The sequence below is a fragment of the Microcebus murinus genome, chromosome 10 (genome assembly GCF_040939455.1).
Source record: "Microcebus murinus isolate Inina chromosome 10, M.murinus_Inina_mat1.0, whole genome shotgun sequence".
Taxonomy (NCBI): Eukaryota; Metazoa; Chordata; class Mammalia; order Primates; family Cheirogaleidae; genus Microcebus; species Microcebus murinus.
Window position 1 is genome coordinate 86,221,376 of NC_134113.1, and position 10,350 is coordinate 86,231,725.

A 10,350-nucleotide genomic window follows, 5' to 3' on the forward strand; every position below is an offset into this window, starting at 1 on the left:
CCAGAGGCACAGTAAAAATTACACCACTTAGGAAATGCTTAATATTGTCTATATAAGACCAGATGGTCCCAATTCTTACCAGGAAAATATCATAATATTTAGCTATTGATCCTACACTTTCTAGATAATTTATATTTATTCTGATTTTAGGAAAATCTGCAGAAAGTAAGCCTTAAAATTATGTTTACAAGAAGAGAATAATATATATTCATATATTCATATTCATATATACACATTCATTTATTCACTTGGCAATTGCTAAGAGTCTTTGATGTGCCAGGAATTATATGCTGGAGATGCCAAGATTAAATAACACTATTAATTGCATAGTCTTGAAGTATAAACAAATGTAAATAAATATTGGCAACATACTGTGACAAGTGCTAGAATACAAAACATAGTGGTTTACCCAAAAGAAAGGGGTAACTAACACTTCCTTGGTGGTGTGGAAAGAATTAAGAGTAAATGAGACATTGAGACCTATTTGTAAGGATAAGTAAAAATTACTTGCTGGACCCAGGGAGGGGATAAATGGAAATTTTGGTATGATGAGTATTTCACCACCATCCTTTCTTATGCAGATGCTGGTGCTAGGAGATTTCTCTCATCAAACTCCATACAACCACTTACCTGTGGTTCCCAGGGGTCATAAAATGCCTGAGCCGTAGAAAAATGGGTGTCGTCTTCACAATGGGGCTACTTGGATGAGAGGCAGCAAAATCTTGGGCAATGGACAAATGCCTTTTCTGCTGCAGAATCTATGGATGATATGCAGGCAGGTGTGGATGCAGGACTCTCCCTTGACAGCTACCTGAGCAGCACTAGCATGGCTCCTCAACACAAGCGACGTGGTAGTCACCCAAATGCAACACAGCATCTGAAGATATCACTTTAGCAATTGCACAGTAAACTAGGGCTGAAGAAAAATCGTGATAATCATTCTCACAGTGCTAATTTGCTGGTCTCTTCCATGCTTCTTCTCTCCTTTCTTTCTAAGTGACATTCATTGAGTAGCCACATCACTCACCCCCAAATTAATGAACACCACTACTACCATCAAGATTGAGTAAACTGAGGAGCTTGCTACTCTCTTTCCAGTTTATTATTAAGCTTTATACCCTATGTTCTACTTCCTTCAGAGTCTTCTGTCTTGAAAATCAAGAGCCTTTTCTTCTTTCCATAAAAAGCTGGCTCTTCCAAATTAAAAATATTGTTTTAAAAATTATAGTTTTTAAAGAAGGCCCCAAAAGCCTATTTTGCATGTCAAGATTGAAATATTGGCTGTTTCATTCTCTAAATGCTTGTTTTCAACAATTCTAATTCTCCTCAAAGCAATGAATGCCTCTGACCAATTTCCAACTGGGCAGAAATTAGGACAAAATTAATATTTTAAAATAATATCTCACTACATTTGGCAGTGTACAAAAACAGTAGCAAGAGAAACTAAGAAATCTGATTGGAGCAATTACATTTTCTGCTATATTTTGTAAGTTTCAAACAACCCTCTCAGATAATTATTGTTATCCCCCCACATTACAGACGTAGTTGTTAAGATTCAGCTTATGCTCATGGTAACAGTTAGTGTGTTGGATTCAAATCCAAGTCTTCTGACTTCAAGTCTAGTGCACCTTAAAATTAATCTATAAAAGGAAACCAGCCAGGAATAATATAGCCTCAACTTTCACCCTGGAAGTGTATAACTGCTTAGTTATAAAATTCTGATCTATCACAGGCCAAATAATCATAATGACTGTCGTTTATTAATCATTTACTATTTATTAGGCAATAGTCTATGTACTTTATATAAGTTAACTCTTGTTATTCATATAACAACCTTATGAGGTTGGTATTATTATTAATTCCATTTGACATTTAAGTCAACTGGGCCTTACAGAATTTATGTAACACTACAAAGACCATAGAGATGATAAGTATTTGAGCCTGAATATGAAGTCAGACCTGATTCCCAAGGCTGTGCTATTAATCATTATTTGACACTACCTTTACAGTTAAAGAGAAGAAAATTTTAATATATATCTTCAGAGAATATACAATACCAGAGAAACCATTTTCCTTCCCTAGTTCTAAGAACAGGGACATTGACCAGTGGAACAGAACAGAGAACCCAGAAATAAAACCATCCTCATATAGCCAACTAATCTTTGACAAAGCAGACAAAAACATACACTGGGGAAAAGAATCCTTATTCAATAAATGGTGCTGGGAAAACTGGATAGCCACATGTAGAAGACTGAAATGGAGCCCATACCTTTCACTTTTCACAAAAATCAACTCACGCTGGGTAACAGACTTGAACCTTAGGTGTGAAACTATTAGAATTCTAGAGGAAAATGTTGGAAATACCCTTCTAGACATTGGCCTAGGCAAAGAATTTATGAAGAAGACCCCAAAGGCAATTACAACAGCAACAAAAATAAACAAATGGGACCTTATCAAATTAAAAACCTTCTGCACACCCAAAGAAACTGTCAAGAGAGCAAATAGACAACCCACAGAATGGGAGAAAAATTTTGCCAACCACACATCTGATAAAGGGCTGATAACTAGAATCTATTTAGAACTCAGGAAAATCAGCAAGAAAAAGCAAACAACCCTATCAAAAAATGGGCAAAGGACATGAACAGAAACTTCTCAAAAGAAGACAGAATAATGGCCAACAAATATATGAAAAAATGCTCAATATCTCTAATCATCAGGGAAATGCAAATCAAAACCACAATGAGATATCACTTAACTCCAGTGAGAATGGCCTTTATCAAATAGTCCCCAAACAACAAATGCTGGCGTGGATGCGGAGAGAGAGGAACACTCCCACACTGCTGGTGGGACTGCAAACTAGTTCAACCTCTGTGGAAAGCAATATGGAGATACCTCAAAGAGGTACAAGTAGATCTACCATTTGATCCAGCAATTCCACTACTGGGCATCTACCCAAAAGATCAAAAGTCACTTTATGGAAAAGACACCTGCATTCAAATGTTTATAGAGGCACAATTTACAATTGCAAAGCTGTGGAAACAATCCAAGTGTCCACCAATTCATGAGTGGATTAATAAAATGTGGTATATGTATACCATGGAGTACTACTCAGCTTTAAGAATCAATGGTGATATAGCACCTCTTGTATATTCCTGGATAGAGCTGGAACCCATTCTACTAAGTGAAGTATCTCAAGAATGGAAAAACCAGCACCACATGTACTCACCAGCAAATTGGTATTAATGGATCAACAGCTAAGTGGGCATATAGGAGTAACATTTATCCAGTGTCAGGAGGGTGGGAGGAGGAAGGAGGGAATGGGTATATACAACCAAACGAGTAAGATGTGCAACGTTTGGGGGATGGACACGCTTGAAGCTCTTACTCGAGGGGGGAGAGGGGCATAGGCAATATACGTAACCTTAACACTTGTACCCCCATAATACACTAAAATAAAAAATAAATTTAAAAAGGAGTATTAGAAAACGTCATTATGACACTGTTTACAGAAGGATTTACATGACTTAAAGCACCACCATTTGTACAGTTCTTCATCATGTTGCATTAGCTCTTATTAGAACCAGTTGCCTATGCTAAGTCATCCAAGATTATCATGTATGATGAAAGAAAACTAACTTTTTTGAAAAATACTTGTGGGATCTTTGATATATAGCATGTCACTGTCCCAATAGTCTGTTATATTTAACACAAAAACATCTTAGGCAATATTTTCAATATACTTTATTATCTCTGGTTTTTTTTAAATACTTTTTTTAGAAATTTTGGGTATATTTAGGAGTACAAGTGGTTTTTCATTACATGGATGAATTATATAGTGGAGATGGGTGGGTTTTTAGCATACCCATCACCTGAACAATGTACATTGCACTTGATAGGTAGTTTTTCTTCCCCTATCCCCTCCTCCCTCCCCACTTCTGAGTCTCCAGTGTCCATTATCCCACTCTGTATGTCCCTGCATAGCCATAGCTTAGCTCTCACTTATAAGTGACAACACGCGGTACTTGGTTTTCCATTTCTATGTTACTTCACTTAAGATCATGGACTCCAGTTATCGTCCTACATATTTCACAGAAGTATCTCATTTGGTACCTCACTATGCAAGATTTCACCATTATAACATATGAGAAATAGTCAACCTTGCATACAATATCCATTCTCCTACTTATTTAGTAAATATTTTCATATCTACTTCCTACAATGATCCAAGCACCAGTGTTGCACTAGATGTCGGGACTGGATGTCATGGTCAGCCAAACAAATATAGTCCTACCCTCCAGAAACACAGAGCCTACGTGGAATAAAAACAGACAAATGTAAAATTACAACTGTGATAAGTGCCCGAGAGAGAGAAAGCGTGTACCTTACATGCTTGAGGGTCTATAAAGAAGGAATCGATGGAGGACAGGAGCCTGAGAATGTTCCTAAGGAAATAGAGGTTGAACAACAGAAGAGCTAAGTAAATTGGGGCCGGGCAGGAGCAGACTGCAGCCAGAGGGAAAGCACATGGAAAGGCGCTAGTCGGGAAGGAGCATGAAGTATGAGCCACGCAAGACCCGGAACACAGGCCAGCCTGACTAGGTACTAGAACAAGAGAAAGAGAGTGGTTCTGGAGCAGCCTGAGAGAAAACAGGGTCAAACCAAATAGGACTATGTAGTGTTTCTTCTTGTGAATGATGAGAAGCAGATGAAGAGTTTGGGGTTTGGGGCATGGCATTATCAAATTTATATATATATTTTAAAACTGACAACAGTCTGTAGAGCGAGTGTATCATATTTGCAGATTTAGAAAGCACAGACACAGCCCATTGCAGCAACTCAGATAAGAATTGGTGAGAACTTCAACTAGAGAGTTGGAAGGAGAAACAAGGAGAGTTAAGTGTATGTGAGAGATGCTTAGGAGGCCTATGAGCAGGAATGCCAGTACTATATGGCAGACTCGATCCTTCCATTAAAATAATTAAAATGATAGATTTTTTAAAAATGGTAAATAGTCTTAAAATGTCAAAGAGTGGGCAAGATAGGCTAATCTCCATGCTAAAGAGAAAAGGGGACATATAGCATTATAGCCACTTTGACCCTGAAGACATTTGCTGAACCTGACAAATTTAAACTTCATTACTCAGACTCTCGCAGATTATAAACAGAGAAGAAAAAGCCTAGAGTTAAATCTGCCCTATCTTAACCCCATGCACTTCCCAGGATATAGGAAAATTTACTTTGACATCGAGAAGAGCTCAGGAGGGAGTGGGGGAACTACCTCTGAGATAACATAAAACAACTATTTTTTTTTCTCATACAGATTTGCTAATATATATTATCTTGGTGGTGCAATACACTTCAAGCTATTAATTTAGCTTAAACGAGATTAAGTGGGTGCCAGATAGTTTATGCCTGAGACACCTGTAGAAGCAAAGGTAACTAAACTCTGCAAAGAACCACCTGTTGGAAAACAATCTTCTGTGAATATTTTCACATTTCTGCATTTCTGCATGGTGCAGGCTTTCTAGGCAAAGAGCACTGAAAAAATGGTTAAAGAATGATTTAACACCAACCATGCCCTGGAAGCAAAGGTTTGGAGACTTACCCCCTCAGAAGCCATTCACTTACATTGCAGCAAGGTTAAAACCTACAGTCTGCATCTTCCTTCTTCTCCCCAGAGAGGATTGTTTATATTTCAGAAGGTTTTCTCTCTCTTTCTCTCTCTCTCTCTGGAGTAGAGGAGGAGCAGATGTGTCAGCCACCCTATATAATCTCTAAGTCTCATAATTATGGTGATTCTCTCTTATAGTAAATCCCTCTCCATCCCTCTTATGGCAAATTACTCTGAATTTGTAGGTATTTAACCCTCATTGCATCACCTATTGAGAATTAGGTCATGGGTAATTGGTGTTAAGATGTTCTGTGAGTAACAAATGATCTGTTTTCTGATCCAGAGATTCTTGTAAGGATATATTTAGAAACACACACAACACACACACACACACACACACACACACACACACACATACATACATACTACCTTAATGCCAGTCCTAAGGTAATTTTTACAAATTTCTAAGAAAATAAGCAGTTTCCATATTTTTTTGTGAACTACACAAGAAAACTAGGTATCATAAACAAAAACTCAGAAAGAAAAAGTGTATCCACAAGATTTCAGTTATTTAAATTACAAACAGGTCGTAAAATACTAATGCCTAGTTGATTTTAAAAAATCAGAAACAAATTTGAAATTTTGTTTATAGAATAGAAAGTTTAAAAAAAAGACAAAGTAGATTTACAGAAAAAAAATTGAGCTTCTAAAAATTAAAAAATGCAGTAATTAAAATTTAAAACTGAATATATGGATTTTAGCATAGACTGGATTCAATTATAAAAAGAATTTGTGAATTGGATATAGCTCAAAAGAAATACTCCAGATGTAGCACAGGTTTTGAAGAGTTAGAAAAATGAAAAAAAGATAGGGGAACATAGAAAAGAGAGTGAGATTATCTAACACATACTAAATCAGAGACCCAGAAGTAATTTAAAAAAATGATTAAAAATATATTAGATATTATAATAGCTAAGAATTTTCTAGAAGTGATGAAAGATATAAAAATACAAATACAAGAATCTCAACAAATCCAAAGTAGGATAAAAAATTCATAGTGAAACTAATGCCAAAATAAAAGATTGTAAAAGTAGTCATAGACAAAGATGAACTTTAAAGAAGCAATAATTTGACTGATAGCTTTCATTCCAACAGTATTAATAGAAGTAGGAAGGTGGTAGAATGTGCTGAGAAAAAAAAATACTATCACACTATAATTTCATATTCATCAAAATACCTTTCAAGAATGAGTGCAATAAAGGCAATTTTTGAAAGACAGCAACTGAGAGAGTTTACCACCAGTAGATCCACACTAAAGGCAGCTCTAAATGATGTACCTCAAACCAGAGGAAAGTGATTCTAGTTGAAAAGTCCAAGCTACACAAAAAATAAAGAGCAAATAAAGAGATAATGAGGATGTAAAGCTAGAAGACCATCAACTGGATAAAAGAATAATAATATCTCTGGAATTTAAAAAAGAACAGAATTAAGATAGATAAAGACAATAACACAAAAGTAGGGAGAGAAATAAATTGAGCCTAAGTTTCTAACGTCCTTTGGGACCTTTCAATAGAAATGTTTCAATAGAAATGTCCCAAAGGTAGTTAAAAGTATTGGCTAAATTTGGGCTTCAAATTTGGGCTTCAAATGCTTGTAGTAATTTACAAAGTAACTTTTAAAATAAGAAAAGAATGTGCAGCTTTCATACTAGTAGAGAGAAACGAATAAGTGATCAACAATACAAAAAAGTAGTATAGTATAAATACAAACATATGAGCAATTGCATTAAATTAAAATGAACTAAATGCACCTGTAAAAAGACAAAGATCTTCAGATTCAATTTAAAAAGAGAATGTAATTATGTGCTGATTATTAGAAACAAATGTAGCACATAATGATTAGACAACTTGAAAGTAAAAAGATGAAAAAAAAATACCATGTTGACGTTAATTAAAAGGAAGCTACCATAGCTATATTAACATCATACAAAATATACTTTAAGGCTAAAAGAATTGCTTGGAAGAAAGAAGGTCATGTTATAAGGATAAAAAGTACAGTTCAAATATATGTACTTGTATACATTATTTTGGATCTACCTAAAAACATGACTTCAAACTACAGACATAAAATTAATTGAATTATAAGGAGAAAAAGACAATACTACAGAGTAGGAGACTTCCACATTGCACTGTTTTCTCATAATTAATATTAAAAATCAGACAAAATGTTTACAGCCTAATTAAACATTGACATATATAGAACATCAGATCTATCAGTTGCAAAATATGCATTCTTTTCAAACACATATGAAGCATTTGCAAAATTGACCATATGGTAAGCCATAAAGAAAATTTAAATGTTCAAGGATTGAAACCATACATAGCATATCTTCTAACCTCAGAGCTCTTAAGCCAGAAACTAAATACAACAACAAAACAAACTAAAAGGAGAAATAACTTCTCACATTTAGTATTTAATAAACACACTTCTATATCATCTGTGGGTCAAAGAAAAAGTTCAATGAAAATTTAAACATTTTAACTAATATGATAACAAAAATTCTACATATTAAAACTTGTAGGGTACAGCTAAAGCTGTACTTTTAGGAAATTTCTAGTATTAGATATTTATATTATAAAATTGAAAGAATAAAAATTATTGAGTTAAGCATCCATCTAACATATAGAATCATTTTTAAATAAATGTAAGAAAAGTAAAATATAAAATTCAAAAATACTCCTATCTTTCTACAAAGAAAGTACAAGTAAGGAAATAGGATAGCAAATGAAGAAATTAATAGTATAGATAATACACATAGAGTGGAGAGGATCAACAAAAGTGAAAGTTAGATTCTTAAAAAACTAAACAAGAAAAACACAAACATCTGGTTAGAATAATCAAGAAAAAGCTTAGAAGGCACAAGTGAATGGAAAAACCAAAAGAATCTATTATATTAATAAGAGATTTAAGCAAATTTACTACATACAAAACAATGTATAAAACTCAATTGTATTTATATATTTCAGCAACAAACAAAAAAATTAGAAAAAGACACTATTTACCTTAGCACAAAAAAAATACTAGGTAGCTGGTTATAAATCTAACCGTGGATGCAAAAAACCTCTATAAGAAAATTAAAATATTTGTGAGAGATGTCAAAGTGCACATAAATAAATGGAGAGACAATTGTGATCATGAATTAGAAGATTCAACATGTAAAGATATCAATTCCTCCAGTAGATCTTTTATTGACCTATAGATTTAATGTAATACTAATCAAAATGTGTGTGTGTGTGTGTATAACTCAAGTAGACACTAAAATACATACATGAATACCAAAAAAAATGCAAGATGCTCTTGATGAAGAAGTTCAAGGTAGAGATATATGCCCAAATATATAACAAAACTTGTTATATAAGTATTCTATTGAAGACACTGTGTATTGATGCACATGGCATAATAGACTGATGGAATAGTGCATAGACCAATGGGACTAAATAGAGAGACACCAGAAAAAGACACACACATATATGGATATTTAATATATAACAGAGATTATTGCATTTAAGTGTAAAATGAATAAGTTTTCAATAAATGATGATGAGAAAATTGGATCCGTACCTCATACTATATAGAAATATCACTTCGTCACTGGATTATGACCTGTATGTAAAAGACATAATTATAAATATTTTAGAAATAAGTACAGAGAAATATTGTTTAAAACTTGAAGTATTTTCATAAATTGTATCCACAAAGCACCAACCAAAAAAAAGATGTTTAAATTTACTTACACTAAAATTAAAAACCTCTATTTATCAAAAGATACCTCAAAACATGTAAAAAGATGAGTTGTCAATTGAGAGAAAATATTTACTATACATAAAGTTGATACCAGATAGAATTCAGTATATGGACAGAACATTACAATGGCAAAAAGGAAAAGAAAAGATGCTTAACACAATGAAAAAATAAGTAAATTAAAACTAGAATGAGATACCATTAATCTTCACAAATTTGAGAACTATTCAAAGTTCTAACAGCATCAAATGTTAATAAAGATAATAGAGTAACAGGAACTCTCATATTGCTTGTGGAAGAGTTCTTTAATGCCATCACTTTGGAAAACAGTTTGTATTAATAGTTACATAGTACAATTGGAATTGTGCACATTCCACAGTCCAGTAATTTGTCTCCTGGGTACATACTCCAGAGCACACATGTTAGCACAAAGACACATATGCCTAGACAGTCACAGATGCATTATTTATAGTAGCAAAAACTTAAAGCAACTCAAGTATTCGTCAGCTGGGTAAATAAATTGTGATATGTTAATACAGTAGATTACTAAACAAAATGGACAATGAAATAACTATACCATCTTGTTTAGATTGGGTTTGAATGGAATGTTAACTGATGCAGTTTCCTAGGGATATAAAAGAATGAATGGTATTTAAGTGTAGCAGGTATCTTCTGGACCACTGGGCCAGGGAAGGAAAATCAAGAGGGTGTGGGTAACATAATAAGTACAATAGGCTGAGCTCCAATTAGCACAATGTTTTAAATCCCAGTGTCCTTTCTTTCCTCCAACCTGTGTCCCTCAAACCCAGGGAATGTCAAAGGTTTATGAACTTTTTGATTATATCTACCAAGCCTGTTACCGGATGTTCTGCTAGCCCTTACGTTTGATGAAACCATTCTCCTTGTGTTGTTTTCCCTTGCACCTTGCACCCTTGCTG

The 10,350-nt window shown here is 34.1% G+C and overlaps 1 long non-coding RNA gene across 1 annotated transcript; it reads right to left on the reverse strand.

The window, feature by feature from the left end:
• Window positions 1–636: 636 nt before the first annotated feature.
• On the reverse strand, window positions 637–7,605 carry LOC105877388 (uncharacterized). Its single transcript, XR_012921341.1, has 3 exons — window positions 7,422–7,605; window positions 5,629–5,729; window positions 637–916 (listed from the first exon to the last, which is right to left on the reverse strand). It is a non-coding gene; the product is annotated as an uncharacterized LOC105877388 (long non-coding RNA).
• Between the last annotated feature and the right edge of the window lie 2,745 nt (window positions 7,606–10,350).